The sequence below is a fragment of the Choristoneura fumiferana genome, chromosome 7 (assembly GCF_025370935.1).
Source record: "Choristoneura fumiferana chromosome 7, NRCan_CFum_1, whole genome shotgun sequence".
NCBI classification, from domain to species: Eukaryota; Metazoa; Arthropoda; class Insecta; order Lepidoptera; family Tortricidae; genus Choristoneura; species Choristoneura fumiferana.
Genome location: NC_133478.1, coordinates 14,294,372 through 14,314,619, shown reverse-complemented (window position 1 = coordinate 14,314,619; position 20,248 = coordinate 14,294,372). Strand labels below are relative to the sequence as shown.

Below are 20,248 nucleotides of genomic sequence, written 5' to 3'. Positions count from 1 at the left end.
TGGCCAGCCCACTGCCATTTAAACTTGCTAATTTTTGAAGCTATATTGATGACTTAGTTCCGTGTCCGATAGTCTTGTTGCGGATTCTTTCCTTCAGAGAAACTCCGAGCATAGCTCGTTCCATAGATAGCTGAGCGACCTTGAACTGGTGGATTAGCCGTACTGGGAGTGTTCACGTTTTAGCTCCGTATGTCATGATCATGACATAGTTACGTATAAAGAATGGGTATATTCGTTTATCTAAAAACATTCAATCAAAAGTTCTAAACTGTAAATCAAACTGCGTAGATGGAAGTAATTAGAAAGTATTTTAAAACGGTACAGTAAAACAGAAAAGTGCTGAAGTTTCAATCAAAGTTGGCGAGCGATCAATTTCGGATGTCACGCGCATTAAGCGAATTCCTTTAAAGCGGAAAATAGCCCGACAAGGACATAACTCCAAACGGAAGACCGTTGGAGGGTAAGTATTTATTTTAGTATACAAAAAAATTTCAATATTGATGAATCATGCATGTGATTTGGGATCCTACTACCTGATATCTATCATTGATCAGCAATACTATACATCTCCTCCCTTCCATATCGGCAACAAGACAAATAATTGGTCAAGTCAGGACATAATAATTAACCGATGCCCAGGATGCACCAACGCCCTACACTAGGATCCGCCCGGACAGACTCAGAAGGGAACCGCAGCTCTTGAACACACGAGGTTACCCGACACGCACCCCAAATATAATTAGAACAATAATTTCTAAGATTGATAAAAAAAAGATTTTTAAGAAGCGGTCCACAATTGGCGGAATTATCGCGTAACAAACATACCAAAAAAAAAACTGTCTAATTGAGAACGTCCTCCTTTTTCTGAAGTCGGTTAAAAAGGGTTCTGACAGATAAGTATGAACAAAGAATATAACTTGAAGGATAAAAACCTTTTTCCTTTCGTGGCAGGGAAAAAGAATTCGGTTACAAAACTTGGCAAAAACTAAAACTTTCTCCCGGTTTCCAATGGTCGAGTAACAATGCCTTAGAATAACCATCAGCTAATAAATCTATGCAAATTCGTTTCCAAAAGATTTTCCAGCATCTTCCAGTCCCCTTGAGTTCCACACCGGACCGAACTTCAGAATTGGAGATTTGAACGAAACTTTCACATTGTCGAGCGCCCAGCCCATCAGAATACGGACGAGGCGCTATTATATTTGAGGAACTTTCGAGAAGTTTCAGGGACAAGTAACCTGGTTCCGCCTTATTCTGTAATCACTGGAGGAATGCACGGAAGAATTTCGCCTTGAATACTGGAGCTAAGATTAGCATTCCAGCTTAAGTGCCAGTAAAAATGGGAGTTGGAAAATGTTAAAAAACCTAGAATAAGGTATTTGAGTATTTTTTATGTATTTTATAAATAAAATCTTGGTAATTTATGTAACAAACAAAAAGAAAATTTTATAAGCTCTTTTACATTATAACAGAGTTACCTTGTGTAAAATGCCATCTGTTTCTGATGATTACATGGAAATATTACGATAAATGTTCCTTATGTATGTGTTATATTCTCAAAAGTCAGCAGTGTACGCACACGCTGCACACACGCAGACATTTATTTATTTATTGCACATAAATTACACACCACATACACACCCATCACCGCAACCATCGTATAATATTAGTTGGATGTAGGTTAGTACATAATATGAACCTTTATAATGTAGTACCTTCATTGGGATTCAATATCCACAACTGTAAACAACTATAAAAAGAGATAGCTGAATAGAGACAATTCAATTAACTACTACAGTGTTACATATTTATTTGAAATGTGATGTTATTCCGAGATCAGTCGCGACATAGAAGTAAATAGTATCATATTATGTTATTTGTATTAGTAACATCAGCCAGCAGACTAATGTATGTTAAAGGATAAATATACAGGACGTCTCCGACTGGGGCTTAAAGTTGAAGGTTCGAATCTACTCGCATAAAATGCTATTTTTGTTTTGTAACATTTTCAAGTAACTTAAATATTTAGATAATGTATTAATCTTCAAAGTTACATTAGTGTATCGGACATGGCGGTGTTATCACTGTATCTTGGTACGGGACTTTTAAATAATTTTCGTCATTTATTTATAATCTCTTAGATAAACATTAATCAATGTGCTGTCAATTTTGTATTATATCACAACCATTGAAAATTATATTTAATCTATTATGGAAAAAAAAATTAAAAGGGCTATGCGCGTAGAATCGAGCCTTGGATTTAAAGCCACATGGTTAAAGACTCCCTGTATGTTTCTTTCTGAAACTAATTATTTTATACTGACTTTCTGGTATTCGTTGAGCTGAAATTTGGTAGATATATTTATGTAAATCCGACAAGAGTACAATAACCTGTTACCTAATGAAATTCTGGTAGTCCGGTCAGCAGGGCTACTACGAAACTCGAAACTCGAAGTTCGTGTCGAGCGGTCCCTCTGACACTTATACTATTTAATACGAGAGCGAGTACTTCGAGTTTCGTGGTAGCCCTGCAGGACAGTCTCCTTGAAACTTGGCACGGATATGTTATTAGAAAACAATGCAAGTATATTCAAAGACTGAGCCTTGCAGTGCAACGAGGCAACGCCGCTAGCGTCTTAGGTACACAATGCCCCGCGCTGCGCTGCCTTTGGAAGAGGAACCCCGTTTTAGTTAATTTTATGTTTTTTTATTTTTATTATTATGTAAAAATTCATTGTTTAAATAAATATAGTATATTCAGAAAAATATCTGAAATTAAAAATGACTATCTGTCTCCTAAAAATGTACGAAAATGTTTATGAAAACCAGCGCTGCTGGCGATTAACGCCTCAGCGTAATGCTGAGTCAGCAACCGTTTCGCTTTTGCGGGGACACACAAAATTGTGTATAATGTTACTTTTTGTGTGTGTTTTCATGTATTGCTTTTGGTTTATTTGTGTGTAATTGTGTAAATTTTATTGTACTTCTGTGTTTTCCATATTAGAGAATAAAATGTCTTCTTTCTTTCCTTCTTTCTACGGTAAAAAAACTTGTAAACTCAGTTTTCTTATCGTAAAAAGTTGTGAGATCCATGTAACCATGTCGGTTAATTTATTCAGTCCCTACTTAAGGGTTCTTATATCTTAAGTTTTTTATTACGTAATTAGCTAACCTAACAACATCTTATAGTGACCATATATCAATATAAAAAATCTTTTATGCTTTAAATAAATAGATTGACTTGGCCATCGCATGAAAACACAACGTATCTCACAAGTAATACATATTAAATTAGATTGTTTAGTATTAACCCCAGATAAATGGGAAATTCGTAAACGCGTTAATAAATCGGAAATTCAATAAGTTATTTATTGTATGGGCACGAATCTTTTTTCGTGATCTAATGACGACACTACGAAAGTCATTCCAAAAACAGAATAAATCGCTTTGCGCCTCTTTGGAATGAGCGCTCAACAGACAAACATTTAAGAACATAAAATACGGCGAAACAGCCAGCATTGCGTGGGTATCAACAAATTGATAGGGTATTAATCAAACATCGGAGGAGATAGAAATAAAGGAAAATAAGTTGGAAATACTCGTAGGTTATAAGCCCCATAAATCATGAGATCCTCAGAAGTTGCCGACTTCGCGTATAGCTTTATCTTGGTATTTAGATAAATACTCATGTGTTACTAACCGAGCTCTGACCAAGGTTATATATGAAAGGTTAGTAGTAGTGGTCAGACCACTACACCGTATCATTCCATTAACGTCTTTCACGCTAAAATGGCTGAACGGATTTGGATGAAATTTGGTAAGTATGTAGAAAGCTGAACGTTTGAAATAACAAGTTACTTTTTATTTCAAAATTCCCAGGGAATTGAGATATAACCTAACGAACAAAAAGTTGAAAAACCCCCGACTTTGTCACTTCAAAGTTCAATATCTCAAAAACGGCTGAACCGATTTTGATAAAACATGTATGAGCCATCGCATGAAAACCTGCTTTCAATAAAAAACCGCATTCAAATCGGTCCACCGGTTTTTTCTTTCGAGCATTACTTTCAATAGAAATATACATTTTCATGGCAAACGATCCCCAGCGTCCCGAAAACAAAACGAGCAGACGACTTGTTATTGGTTCCAGTTTCTATTCAAATTCTTGCAGAACTTAGTAGGTAGCAGGGTGACCAAAAATTTAAACGTAATTAAGATTTCTTAACTATTCAAAGTTAATTCAAAAGAAATGTCCAAAAACATTATAGTTCATACAAAACAAAAAAAAAATGGCTTCGGCCACCGATATTTTTGGTTCAAGTTTTCCGTAAGTACCAAATAAATAACAGATAAAATATGTCAACTATGTGATAAGTTTATAAAAAAACACGACTTCAATCGAAACGGACTAAAACAGTAAGAAAATATTAAATGACTCATCTCAATATTTAATACCTTTAAAGGAGAAATTCTTATGTATACGTACAGATTGATAGTTCAACTCAGTTGTGCGCGCGGCCCTATGTGTGCGTGCGCTTGTAAATATAAAACTTGCACGTGACGCGGCAGTCGTCGTCCGAGCAAGACGTGTTCTTATCGTTTTACCCACACATAGGGCCGCGCGCACAACTGAGTTGAAGTATCTGTATTATAATCAGTATCTCGTAAACAGCTCAAACGATTTTGATAAAATTTGGTTTCGGGGACGAAAACTCGATCTAGCTTGGTCTTATCTCTGGGAAGAAGCTTATTAACGAGTTTTAGCCCGAGCAAAGCTCGGTCGCCCAGTACTTATAATAAGTTACGAAAAGTCCGACTAATTTCAACATTTTGGGAGATTTTTATCAATTCTTTTTTTATTATTCGACTGGATGCCACACGAGTAAGTGGGTCCCCTGATGGTAAGAGAACACCACCGCCCATAAACATCTGTAACACCAGGGATATTGCAGATGCGTTGCCAACCTGGAAGCCTAAGATGGAATACCTCAAGTGCCAGTAATTTCACCGGCTGCAAATATTCAACTCAGGCGCGGCTATTTGCGTAGCCTGACCGCACTATACTTCGCAAAGGATCAAACCAAGTTTATCTATTTTAATGAACTAAAATAATTTCCTTGCTCACCCGCGACCTACGATAGCTAAGCTTATGCAAAATATGCGTGTTCATGCAGTTCATGGACTCCGATTCGTATGAAGTGTTACATTATTGTGGCAAGGGGTTTCGTCTCGATGTTTTAGAATGCATGGAGATAATAAGATACAACAGTATGGGGTCTATTATTAATGAGCAGGTAAATTTAGTTTCATCTCCTTGCTACGGCTGGATCTAATTTCAGCAATGGTAGTTAATTAACATGCCTTGACAGTAAATAAATAAAAAGTCAGGTAGTTTGAAGGACGGTTAAAAATTTTTATTAATAATTTGTGGGTAGTTTGTTTTGTTTCATAAACGTATGTGGTACTTGGGGAGTTACAGTGACAAGTTAAAACGGTGGTTGTGGTTCGTTAGTCTAACAACTGGTAGCATGGTGTACGGTTGTGTCACTCTGAAGAAGAGCTCTGTTTGAGTTCGAAACGCGTCAGTGTAGTGTGGTGTGGTGATAGATGGGTTTGTGTGATTTGTGTGTTCTTACAGTGTGGAGGTGGAGGAACTGCATGAACACGCATATTTTGCATAAGCTTAGCTATCGTAAGGTCGCGGGTGAGCAAGGAAATTATTTTAGTTCATTGATATGGACCTCCGCAAAGAACGCCTGATTCAATAAATTTATCTATTTTGTTAACCCCGGCGCAAAAGAGGGGTGTTATAATAAGTTTGACCGCTATGTGTGTCTGTCTGTGGCACCGTAGCTCTTACACGCGTGGACCGATTTGAATGCAGTTTATTTTTTTAAATTTGGAATCAGGTTTTTTAGCAATGGTTCTTAGATATGTTTCATCAAAATCTGTTTAGCCGTTTTGAGATATTGAACATTAAAGTTACAAAGTCGGAGTTTTCCAACTTTTTTTGGTTCCGTTTTTAACTAAGATAACCCTTATAGTTTTGCCATGTCTGTCCGTCTGTCTGTCTATCTGTCGGCTAAGCTCAGAGACCGTTAGTACTAGAAACATGTAATTTGGTATGAATATACATATCATTTTATACATAGACGTCCGCAAAGTAACACCTGAATCCATGAAGTATCCAAAAATATACAATTTTACGGGAAATCTACGTTTTTCCGAACCGTGGTGCCACTCTATCATCCCTGGTCGACCATAGAATCGAGATCTAGACAGTTTACAGCGAGCAATAAGCACCGCACATAAATCTACTTTCTCAACTTCTGCAGAGAGCCGATCCAGACTCGGGTCGATTTCTTGCATTTACGATATCGAACAGTCAGTCCTCCACCACTCTATACAATAATAACAATAATAATAAAACTTTATTTCGGACAACACATTGAGATTTAAGAAGATCTATATTTTTATTTACAATAAATGAACGGAAACAATTACTTTGCTCACCCGCGACCTTGTGATAGCTAAGTTTATGCAAGAAATGTGTTTCTATGCAGTTCCTCCACCTCCACACTGTACACACACACTCCACAGGATGCTAGACTCATATATACATACATAGCTAGGCTGGAATGATGATGATGATCGAGTTAAATGATCAGCAAAAATAGTATCCAACGCTATTTGAAACATACTATGTTAACAAAAAAAAAACTACCTAACTAGCATTCCAAAACCACCTATATCTTCCGCTGCTTAACTTTGCCTAAAAGCTCATTGCCACGACTAGTACCACGAAAACTATAAAGGTATAATTCCAATAATTGAATAGGCACTATACCGTTAAGCGATTCGAGCACAATCCGGGAGTAACGTAAAGACGTCGCATATAAAATGTATCTCAAAAATACGTCAAAACTGAGTATTAAGGAATTACCTTTTAGGCAGATTAATATTATGGCGCGTGGTATAACAGCATAAATATCCAATAATGTTCATTTTGCTAACCAATAAAGCAGTAAAATACCCTTTTAAGGGACATCGTAAGTAGTCTGCCGACGTTAAAACGTTATGAAGAACCGCTCGTGGAAACTTTAACGGCGACATCGGTGACATGGGGTTATTTATGCTAGTTGGAGAAGAAAATATAAAATTGCATTGTATGCATTGCGTGCTAGCTGTATAATGATAACGTACGTACAGTCACCAGCAATAATATCTGCCACAGCGGCGCGTGCAAAAATATCTGACACGTCCTTCCGGCCCTAGAAATAGAGTCGTATCAGATATTTATGCACGCTTGTTGTGTCAGATGTTGGTGCTGGTGACTGTACTATTGCTGTGAGACATAAGTGCAGTCGAGGAAATTGAATTCCGTATCAAAATTGCGAAATCGATTCTGAAAAGGTACGTAATTCAGTTTCCTTGACTGTACATAGATAGTTACGAATTTTCAGAATAGGATATGCTCAAATGTTGTGGGTTTAAACCCGGACTAGCACCTCTGAGTTTTTCGGAAGTTACGTTTGAAAACCATGACTTTTCTTCTTAGTCGCTACAGTCTTGACAGTGTTCGTGTTCTCTGCAGGTCTACACGAAACTCGAAACTCGAAGTTCGTATCGTACCGTCCCTCTCGCTCTCGTATTAAATAGTATAAGTGCCAGTGGGACCGCACGGCACGAACTTCGAGTTTCGAGTTTCGTAGTAGCCCTGCTGGTTGAGTATCAGTAGTGCACCTTCATGACAACTTCCTTGGGAAACAGTGTGGTGGTTCCCCTTGCTGGAGTCCGGAATTCGTATTTGGCAATAGAGAGCGCAGCTGCCCTTTTCTTGTATGAAGTTCTTTAGACGCGTTTGACGACACCCATGTGAAGAGATGGGTCCGTCTTATTGTAAAATCGGACACGGCGTGGACAGGCCATATACGAAGTGCAAATTTCAATCTTCGTATCTTGCTGTCCCGCTGAAGCTTCTATTATTTAATACGAGAGTGAGAGGGACTGTACGATATACGAACTTCAATTTTTTTATTTCGTAGTAGCCCCTCAGGAACTTTACAGCAAAGGAAAATATCATGAGAAAATACGCAAACGCCTGAGGAGAAATTCAGATGTGTACGAAATTCTCAATTCACTCACGGAGACACTCATTAATATAGGTAAGTTATTCGGCAATGTAACACAAATATGAAAGCTCAGTGTTCAGGTTGTTAGTCCTTAGCTACCGGTCGTAAATACCAGCCATAACTCCACACTCCATTCAAGTTTGCCAGTAGAAGGTCAACTGCTTATTTTATTATCCTCGTTTCATACGTTATAAACTTTACAATAAAATTAAGAGCGTTAGTTTAATAACAGTGGCGCTGAAAGTAGGTAGTTGCACTTAATTTTAAGTAATTTACGTTAACGAGCTTCATGGAGGAAGTAACCAGTAGGGTAATAATACAAGCTGTTTAATTCTGCGACACAAAATAAAATGAAATGAAATAGTGAAATGGAATGGTTTATTTTGCTTTAAACATGAGGGAGGTCCAACATTGGACGTCCTTCGGCTGATATGATGATAATAATAATGAAGATGATGGTAAAATTGGTCCTACATTATAGTGTTATTAAGCGGTGACATGTCTAACTAGATACATTGTCATACAAAAACTATTCTATGTCAATCCCAGTATCTCAAACTATTTTATACTAAGTCAAACCACTACCTTATTAACAGACGCAAAAAGAGGGGTGTTATAAGTTTGACCGCTATGTGTGTCTGTGTGTCTATCTGTGGCGCCGTATCAATGGGTATGCAATGGTATCAAAATTTATCAAAATCGGTTCGGCCGTTTTTGAGATATCGAACTTTGAAGTGGCAATGCCGGGGGTTTTCCAACTTTTTGTTGCTTAGGTTATTCACAACCCGTTTTTTTATTTCACTATATACCAACGGCTCTCTCATTTTTAACCCCCGACGCGAAAAGAGGGGTGTTATAAGTTTGACCGCTATGTGTGTATGTATGTCTGTCTGTGGCACCGTAGCTCCTAAACGGGTGGACCGATTTGAATGCGTTCACCCGTTTAAGAGCTACGGTGCCACAGACACACATAGCGGTCAACCTTATAACACCCCTCTTTTTGCGTCGGGGGGGGATAAGAAAGTTTTTGCAGATGTTTGTTTGAATATAGGGATTTCCCGGTGGTCCAGTTGGTAAGACACCTCTGGCGCGTAAAGCCACAGGAGATGCTGGTTCAAAATAGTTCAAATTCCATTAGGCGATCTGAGTCTCTTTTTCGGTTAAAAATACTTCTATGACCATTATGTTGAGAGGTTATAGGTCAAGCCAAGCCAAATAGGTGGGCTTCTACGACAATCTTCCTCCGTATACTCGTTCAGGGAGACATTGAAGAAGATGTGGCTCACACTAGTTCCTTGATTATTTAGTAAGTTATTATCCTTTATACTTGTATTATTTATGTATTGTATGTAAATTTGTGTATTTATGTATTTTATTTTATATTTAGTTATAGATATATTAATGTTTTATATATGTGTTATATATTTATTGTATATAGTTAGGTATTTGAGGTTTACATATGCATTTATATTTATTCAAATGTTTTGCTCTATTTGTCGATCCTTGTTTTTTGGATTGCTCCTCTACCACTCAAAGGTTGACTGGCAGAGATCCCTGCAGGGATAAGTCCGCCTTTGTACTTAACACAACTTTTATTTATGTAACCTTTTTGTTTTTCCTTTTTGTACAATAAAGAGTATAAACAAACAAACAAACAACAAACTACTAACAAAGTTATAAAGGGCCTCCGGATCTTCCACTCACCGTACGAAACTCAGTAGCAAAACTACTATTGCACGCCGGTATTCTGTGGGAGTGTGGTACTAACCCGGTCGAGCCGGCCCATTCGTACTGCAGCCAGCAAGTGGTTACAGTAAGGCTCTACCACATAAAAATAATGATGATGATGATGAATACCGTATTGTTAGGTAGGTATAAAATTAACAAGTTTCATATAATCAACAGCACAATATTTGGCCCACTCTACATACAAAATTACCTAAATATTACTGCATTCATTTGAGGGCCAGATTTTTTGCCACTCAGTATTATATTTTTTAATACCTCCCAAAATTCAATCCACCGCCATCAAAATAACCTCAGCTGATAAAAGTTTAAATAAAATCAGTCTTCAATGTGGTCTAACAAAAAGCTACAGTTTTACAGCATTTTTATGTACCCTTAGGTGGTTTCAGGACGCGGGTCCATATTGCTGATGGGGCAGCGGAGGTCAAGATCAAATGTCAAGGTCGTTAAGGGCAGAGGGCAGAGGGCCGGTCCTATACGCGTTTGTTAAACCAATGTGATTTAGATAAGGCCTAATTTTTAAAGAAGACCCCTCATAAAGAGGGTGTTATGAGATTGACGCTAATGTATGTGTATGGCATCGTAACTCTCAAAGGGATGGACCGATTTCAATGCGTTTTTCATATGAATTTAGGTACTGAGATTTTTTTCTTTTTTTTTTATAACCTGATGGTAAGCGATCACCGCCGCCCATGGACACCTACAGTATTATTAGGACTGCGGATGCGATGCCAGCCTAAAGGGGAGGGGGATAAAGGAGGGGAGGAGGGAGTTGTGCCTCTGATCTCCCACTAACCGTACGATATGAACACAGTAGCAAAACTACTATTTCACGCCGGTATTCTGTGGGAGTGTTTGAGCTAGTTTACGATTTTTAATGGGCTTTGAATGCAATTTCCTGGATAAAATAATATTTATGTCCTCCCGGGTCTCAAACTACCTCCATACCAATTTAACCCAAATCGGTTCAACAGTTTAAGCGTGAAGAGGTAACAAATAAACGGACTGACAGACAGAAAGGAGAAGAGAATCATTACAATCATTTCATTTATTTGCATATCATCAAAATAACATTATTTCGTAATACGGTAATAATCTCTATAAATAAATAAAAATGAATCGTAAATTAATGTGTTGCTAAGTGCAAAACTCGGGAACGGCTGGACCGATTTCGCTAATTCTTTTTTTGTTCATTGATTATCAGGAAAAGGTTTGTTTTGGTTGAGGCAACTAATAATAATATAAATAATAAAAAATAAGCTACTAATAGAATAAGTTACTTTAGCATACCTAATACATAATATTAGTAGGGGTTGTAGTTATTACTGACTTTCTGATTACCGTTTGAAATTCCGCGAAATCCTTCCATTCCGATTATTACTTGTTGAAATCCTCAAAATAAAACCTTTTTACTTGACTGACCGCCTCCCAAGAGCTCTTTGGAATTTCTTCTCCTTGACTTAATCAAAGTGACTTCATGTCAAAGTAAATGACTCATCAACTCATCGAATCCACAGGTTTTTTCATAACATAAAAATACAAAAAAAAAAACAGTTAAATTTTGACAGCCTCAATTAACACAGGAAATTTTGTAACTTTGGTAGATCTCGTTAGGCGAGTTGTGTACAACTTGCTTGTTGTTTTAATACTGTTGTTTATAGTTACTTACACGATGAATCGTAAAAATCGGAATTTAGTCCATAACGTTAAAAACTTGGGTAAGTAAAGTCATTGTGAATATCAATTCAATCCACTGGATAGTAGGTCAATTAATTTGGTATCAATGGATTTATGTAACAACTCAGTAAATAATAAAAGAAACGATTGTTCCATGTTGGTTTCTGGTTACGCTCAGAGGAACATCTTGAATTAATCTGGAACCAGGTAACCCAGTATCTACAGTTTTTGCAAAAAGCCATACTGTACACTAAACCTGAATAGGAGGGAGAATCAGCCAATTCGTATGGAACTTGTGCAAGGGTGGTAGGACCTTGTGCAAGGTCGCCCGGATTGCTACCACCATCTGCTTGCTAATCCTGCCGTGAAGCAGCAGTGCTTGCACTGTTGTGTTTCGGCGTGGAGAGTAGACAGCTGGTGAAATTACTGGCACTTGAGGTATCCCATCTTAGGCCTCTAGTCGCAGCGCATCTGCAATACCCCGGTGTTGCAGATGTTTAGGGCGTGGTGATCTCTTACCATCAGGAGACTCACTTGCTCGTTGCCATCCAGTCGAATAAAAAAAAATTGGATCGGGGTATAGGAAAGGGCCGGTTTTCGGAAATAAGAGCTTTTTTAAGCCAAAATCTTGCCCATTCTTCTTTGCTAAATATCAACAAAAGTGAATTAATAAAACAATCTTCTTTAACAGACGAATTCCTGGACCTGACAGACTCTGAAGAATCGTCTTCATCATCAGACATGCAAGTCTTTGAACGCAACGAAGCCTTCGTACTTGAGCTCCACGAACTGCAACGAGACGAGTTGCCTGACAATCCTCTGCCAGAAGTAAGACCAGGAAGCTTTTGAAGAAGAAGAAACGCGGGCAGCTGCCGGCGACGGAGCATAGCGAGTCCAGCTTGCCTTCGAGTAGTTTTCGGACAGCTCAGTGGCGCCTGTTGGGTCGGATGCTAAGGAGGAATTTTATGATGCTCACGAGAGCTATCATGCTTTGCCAGGTAATGAGAGTTGAGTATCTGAGAGCCCGTCGGCCTACGCCACAGATGCTTGAAAAAGATCACTCACGGGACTTCTCAGACTTTGCTGCCTTCATCTTTGTTTTTTTTTGTTTTTTCATTGACGAAAGATAATATCGTATCCAATATTTTAGCCAGGAAGCTACCCTACTACGTCGATAGATTTAGGGAGGTCTTATAGCTATAGGACCCTTAGACGCTACGAAAAATCTTAACTATCAGACTGCACCGTTCGACCAACACCGTTTATTATATTATCATGCGTGTAAGAAATCTGTATAGTTTTTTTGTTTTTTTTTTTTAACTGTAATGTCAAACCGAACAGTATCAAAATTTTAATAAATAAATCAGAACGGATGAAGGGCTATACATAATTAAACCCACAACCGCTATTGCGTCGTGATCGCCATGGGAACTGAAATGAACATCACTACAATGAACTGTAGCGTTGGGTGGCGTAAGAATTTACGTTAAATCGGACCGACCGGTGCAGAATCTTAGGATTTTCCGTATCGTAACGACAGTTTAAAACGGAGATTTTAAACAGGGTAGATAGCGGTTTTAAACCAAATTTCGTGACCTTTAAACGCCAAAAAACGACACCAATATACGTTTCGAACCTCTGGCAGAATTTTAGGTTTTGTTTTAAACCGTGCAGACAGGCGCGTGACTCGCATCTACTCGTACTAAGATCACTTTGGTAGATACTGTGGTTTTAAGCCGTCAAGCCAACACTTTATGCCTGGTCCGGTGATTACGTTACAGCCAACCAAGTAGCAGCAGCGGTTACCAGCACAGCTGTAATGAAGGTTATTTCTGAGCACGCCCCAAGCCCAGCCCGCCGGCGCAGGCGCCGCCGGCTCCTCAGCCAGCTGAGGTCAAGCTGCCCACATCGGTGCCGCCGCCGCCGCCGGCACTCGAGGCAGCGCGCGATCCTTCTACAACTATCACGGTAAAGGTCAACCACCGAACTAAAAATAAACAATATGCAGTAGATTGCACGTACTCAGCCGTATTCTTGAATATTACTCTTACCTGCAACTTAGCGCTCCAAGTTTGTCGTCAACAAAAAGTGAAACAGACGTGTGTAGATTTTTACTGTATTTGTGTAGTTTTAGTTGTAGGAATAAAACAATAATATGTTAATTTTATGATTATTTATTTATTAATGAAATTATAAGTTAGTAAGTAATAAAAAAATGCGTCTATTGCGGCTAGTTCGAAACGACTTGTTGTTGAATTTTATCACATAAAAAAATCTCATTCTAATTCAGACGCCGCCATTATTAGATATTATAGTACCTAGTTAGTACCGAGCGCTATAGCCACGTTCGGAATCGAAACGGGGCGAATAGAGCGTGCAGCGTGGTTCAGCACTCGACCAGCGACCGCACTGCGCGGCGCGCGGCGCCGCGGCGTGGCACTACGTAGTTTTGTCTTGGGAAGATTGGTTAGCGGCCGTGTAAATGACGCTTGGCTGTGTGCGTGCGTCGATTCCGGCGCAGTATGAAGTCGAACTACTGCCTATTACTTGTATTGTGACCGAACAGAGGGCTGCCTACCGTCCCTCTTATTCTCGTATACGAAGTTCGAATTTTACTCTTCGTAGTATAGGACCTGATGGAGGAATAGAAATGCACACACTAAATTCGTAAGTCTTGCGACCAAAATAAAAAAGATTTATTTAAATCGGAGTGCTTTGTAAAAATACTCGACTTGAGAACATCCTCCGTTTGTTTTCGTCGGTTTAAAAGAGAGCGCTGCTCCCCACTCTCACATCAAAGTGCTAAATCTTAAAGTCCACAAAAGCAACAAGGCTAACTAACTAGGTAAATATAAAAAAATCCAAACACATGAAACCTAATGCTGACTCTATAGTCAGCTATACCTAAAACAACTGAATAGGAAAATATCCCAATCGTACAATGTACGTATCACGATGTAAAGTGATTGGGTGTAAAACTGGCTCGATAATTGATTAACAGTATTTTATTCACAGTAATTACTTTAGACTTGTTTTGTATACGGAACTCTAAGCCGCACGAGGCTCTACATACGCACTTGATCAGTTTTTTTTACCTGACTGCCAGAAAGGCTGTTTCTATTTAAACTTGTACGAAAATTATTAAAAAAAAATCGTAACGGAACCACATCCATACAAATATGGGGAAACACATCTGGACTGTTTGTACAGCTCGGAATCATGGACTGAGTCTACCTCCCAAATGTTGTTGAAAACCGGAGAGATAACCTCGGGGTACAAGTTTAAATAGAAATGCCCACCTACAACATTATAGGACTGCGGGTGCGTTGCGGTTGTATGTTTTTCGAGCGCGTGTCGAGCGGATTATCAAAACTGTCGGAGTGACATGACGTATATAATTAATTATGGAAGGATTTTTTTGTGTCAATATGGGTATCAAATTAAAGCTAATAATAAACTCTATTCCTATTGAATGGATCCCCACTATTAAAGGGATAAGTTCGCCTTTGGACAATTATCCCAAAGTTTGTCAATTGTGTTTTGTTCCTTTTCTTTTGTACAATAAAGAGTTTAGAGACATTAGAGTCTAGTAGACTTGTAAATGATGAATGAAATTTCTTGGTCAAATAATATCGGACTGATAGCTTGTATGAGGCGGTCTCGATAATTTACGAAGTTAATGACCGTTAGGCCCTATTTGTCCAGGCCTCATGGTTTTATGATTGATTAGGTCATATTGTGTGCTCTAATGGAAAAAATTGTCATGTTACCCACGAGGCACGAAAACGGCTTGGACTTTACTCACTTTTCCGTTTTTATAAAGGTGTCAGCAGCACCAATATCTGACATAAACAAGCCGACCGTCCCAAAAAAAAACTGAAACTTGAAAGGAAAAAAAACAGTGTTTAGTAGTCTAGAACTCTGTTTTGTAACTTAAACTTCAACAGTCAGGACCCCATTGAAAAGTATTAGCTCAAAAAAATTCTAGGAATGAACAAGAAATCTTTCTTGAATAGTTTCTAAAGGACATAATCAAATGACATAATTCGAATAGTACTAAGTAACCGTACAAACAAATTAAATGAGTATGTGTTTTTGTTTCAGAAACCTGTAACACCACCTCCGAAATAATGAAACAACGATAAAATCTTTTGTAAAGAAAAAAATTAAAGTATAATAAAAAAAGTAAAACAAGTTTTGTTTTCATTTCATATTATGGACGCTGTTATGCAATAGTGTGTTAACCCTGATTAATTCTGCAATACAATGTCAACCCATAAAAAATATTTTTAACAGTTGACTGACATTTTATTGCAAAATGACAGTGGGTTGACCCAAGGTTGACCACAGGGGTTGACTCAGTCTCAGTACTCAGTACTCAGTATTGAAAAACAGCGTCCATATTATATCATGACATATTGTAGGCACACTAATGCTGAGTCTGTGGTTTGTGAGTTTTTGAAAAAAAATAGTGTACCTTTTTTCCAAGTTTGGAGAAAATCAAGAGCACGATATATTGAATCGATGTATCGATTCCGGTAGTTAAGAAAATGTCCCCAAAAGAAATTCAGTTTTGTGACTTTTTTTCATAGTAACTCGCATTACGGGCGTGACAAAACTGAGTCATAAAATTTTGTATAATTAAATTACATTTTGAAAGAAAACTTTTTAACGCCCGTTAAAACTAGATTAATGTATCAAAATATACTGCTTTTATACCTCCATGGTATGAAGAAAACTCAGAAAAAAAAATTGCTGACTCATTTGCGTCAACGTCATTAAGTTTGTGTCAATCAATCGTAAATTTTGTGTGATATAGTGAGTAATGTGTCTTAAAAATGTTTTATTTGTCTGATTTAATGTACCATGTTTTATTTTGAATAACGTTGTCAACTTTGATATATTATATCTCATAACATCGCTTTGTGTTTCATGAAAATGAACACAGAAGGTCGATTGGCCAGGCTTGTAATACAATTATTGAGGTATGTTCTCACTCGGCACTGTACTCATGTATGCAAATTTTATTACTATTTAGTGTTCTGGCTCAACAACCCGAAATGGACCCAAAGTGGCCTTGGATTGGAAACCAAGAAATTTGTCCACACCCCCAATTTCGCTAAAGCGGGTAACAGCTATTATAGGTTTGCTGTAAGTAGAGACCGAAACCAGTTCTGTAGGGATGATACTTAATTAAATACTGCGTTTTCAAATTATGTTAATTGAGCTGCTTAAAGTGAAAATATAATTCCCCTTTATTTCATATCCCGTGGGATTTCTAAATTCTCCTCTATGACTTTAAAAATATTGTCTCTAGCTCCAGTGGCTTCCGTACTCTTTTGTCTTTTTCTTTTAAAACAGTTAGTATGAGGAAAAAATCTCTTCTATATTCGTCATCTTGTGGGGATTCCGGAAAATCTTGAAAAAATATTCTAGCAGCAGCTAATTTATGATTTTATTGTAATACGAGTGTATGAACCGTGAAAGCCGTGGTGGCCGAGTGGTTTGACCCTTATTGCCTCTCAAGCAGAGGATCGTGGGTTCAAACCCCGGCTCGCACCTCTGAGTTTTTCGAAATTAATGTGCGAAATTACATTTGAAATTTACCACGAGCTTTACGGTGATGGAAAACTTCGTGAGAAAAACTCCACAAACCTGCGAAGCAATTCAATGGTGTGTGTGTGAAGTTCAACATTCTGAGAGGAGGCCTGCTCCCAGCAATGGGACGTATATAGGCTGGGATGATGATGATGAGTGTTATGACCGGCCCGCACCGTAGCATGGCAACAATATAAAATACAATACGTAATCTTTTGTTATTTCTAGCCATGGATAGACCATCACGGCATAAAGTAAAGAACAACAAGAAGCCGACACCCAAGTCTCCAAAAAGAAAAAAAAGTGATGGTAGGTAATATAATAACCTACGGGTGTCATCCGTATTATACGCTTTGCCAATGACCAACATCTGCTTGACAATAGAAACCACAGGCCGTATTGTCTAACGCGCGAACGCTCAAGATTGCATTCACCGTCTCTTTCTACCCTCATTCTTGACCTTGTGACAGAAGAAGTGGTACGAGTAAAAAGGATTGTGATTCTGACTGCGTTAGGCAATAAGACCTCCGTTCTTTAACAGATAAAATAGATTGTGCGCGTAATTATTTACGTGTCACTGAATTTTTAAGTCGCATAAATTGTTTTTCAAATACAGGCCCTACGTGCTCAATGTTCCTTCATGACTTAACCAAGAAGCTGGCTTTAAAGAAAAATCAAGAAGAAGAATCGCCATTAAACATCGTGCGTAAGTAACTCAATGCAAACAGAATGAAACATCATAAAATATTGTGTTAAATAACATTGGATTTATTTTTTTAGAAACAATAATAGATAGCTTAACAAATGCACTGCCTGTTGTTTTCTCCAAAAAAAAAACCTACCAAAAAAGAGTCGCCTATGAAAATTGAGACTTTACAAGAATTCGCACCAGAACTGCTACCTGTTGATACAGTATTTGTGCCACCGCCAACGATAGAGATAGATAATACTAAAGATGTACCTATGACCGAATTACACGCAAGTAATAAAAAGCCATTCAGAATGCCTAAAATGCCAGTTGTTACTAGTGAAGTTCTCAAACAAGCTGTACAACGACGGATGGTAACCACTGAAGATGCAGCAGTCAATACTGGTGGAGAAGTCGATGTGGCTAGTGAGATAGCACGACACGTAGGAACTTTAAAGAAAATTTCACTGATTGCTGAGGAATTTAATAGGAAAACAGGTAAGGTAAACCTTGATGAATGAAAAACAAGAATTAATTCCTCTAATAGTTGTCCTCTGCCTTTGAAATTGAAATCATTCTTTAGTTATATTTCGATTAACAAACGTTAAGATACGTTATATGTTCAAAGGCGATATTGCTTGTTTAAAGGTATCATATAAATAGTTACGGTTTTTTTTATTATTTATGAATTCATTAATTAATTAATTGTAATTATAAAAGAGTCGATATTTGTTTCAGCTAAAAATCTAAAAGATATCGTGGACAGCGTCCAAGAAGACCTTATGAAGAAGTTAGAGGAGATTCAAGCAGAGCAACAACAAGCAATGAAAGTAGATCAACCTATGCAGGTTGAGCATGCTGACATCGAGAAAGCAGGAACATCAAAAAAAGAAGAAGTTTAACTGACTTGTTCCTTTATGGTTGTCAAAAAAACCCGTCACAATGCACGGCATTAAAATTTCTGTTACTATCACAATTTAATGTTACAGTTTTAGTATTTTTAAAAAAATTAAAAAATTCCACATGAATCTTTACAAATTATTTTATCAACCTGCTTCAGTTTTATAAAACATAAACGACATTTTCACTTCATTTTACGAGTCTGATGATTGAAATTTTGCAAATATCCGAATGACTGATTTGTTTACCAATGGATGTTTCCTTTGAATCTACGCAAAGGCAAGAAGCTGCACATACTTCGGTTAATATTGATTGTTGTTTTCCCGATAAGTTGAACAGCAAACAATGTTATGAAAGATCATCCAATGGTGAGTAATTGATTAAATTAACTTTAATGTTGGAGGTGTAAATGTAATTCTAAGTCGACCGCTTTCAGAAGAAGCGATGCTGATTTACAGGTTCATTAGACAGGCCTTTGCATCCAGAGAACTGGCTTCAGTGCAATCGAGAACGTAAAATTTGTAGTGTGGTGTATATAACTGAGGCTCCCCATGAAGCTGACATAGTCACATTTGGTGTACTAAAGCCTTGTTAAAATACTAGATAAAAAAACTGTTCCAACACTAATCGTGCTGCAAATATCAATGCAATCTTTCTTTTTTTTTTTATTCGACTGGATAGCAAACGAGCAAGTGGGTCTCCTGATGTTAAGAGATAACCACCGCCCATAGACAACTGCAACACCAGGGTATTGCAGATGCGCTGCCAACCTAGAGGCCTAAGATGGAATACCTCAAGCGCCAGTTATTTCACCGGCTGTCTTACTCTCCACGCCGAAACACAACAGTGCAAGCACTGCTGCTTCACGGCAGGATTAGCGAGCAAGATGGTGGTAGCAATCCGGGCGGACCTTGCACAAGGTCCTACCACCTGCAAAACATTCGTTAATATTGCATTTCTTTTGATCACTCACAATGTAGGACGGGAAAGAGTTGAACAAGAGTTGAGAACCAGTCGAAGTAGGCTTCCAAGGAATTGTCAAAAACAAATCCAAGAAGTTTATGGGAACCAATACTATAACAACTGAAAATAGGATCAATGACTCGGGTAAGGAATTGAGAGCTTACGAATGATTACTAGTCATGAAATTTAGCCCTTTTCGTATTGGTTTCAGGTGATGTCCGACCTGGTCCTAGCAGACTACAACCATGTCCCGGTAAAGAAGGATGCTATACTGTTATTTCCTCAGAACCGTGAAGCGGGATGGTTTTTCATAAATCAAACTCTTAGAGCAATTTGGCAGAAGTAATTTCATACAATGACTATTTACTTCCTTAGTTTCTTTTGCGTCAATTATACCAACGCATGCTGCGAAATTGTATAAGATTTTTTCTGCTGATAATCTCGAATTGCCTAGAATATACAGGTACAAAGAATTTGACTGAATTCATGTTAGTAATTTTGTTTTTATGTTTGCGTTTGCTAATTATGTACACCCTGATTGACG

At 37.9% G+C, this 20,248-nt stretch overlaps 1 pseudogene; it reads left to right on the top strand.

The window, feature by feature from the left end:
• The first annotated feature begins 16,349 nt into the window (after window positions 1–16,349).
• Window positions 16,350–18,869, top strand: LOC141429436 (uncharacterized; annotated as a pseudogene).
• Window positions 18,870–20,248: the final 1,379 nt, after the last annotated feature.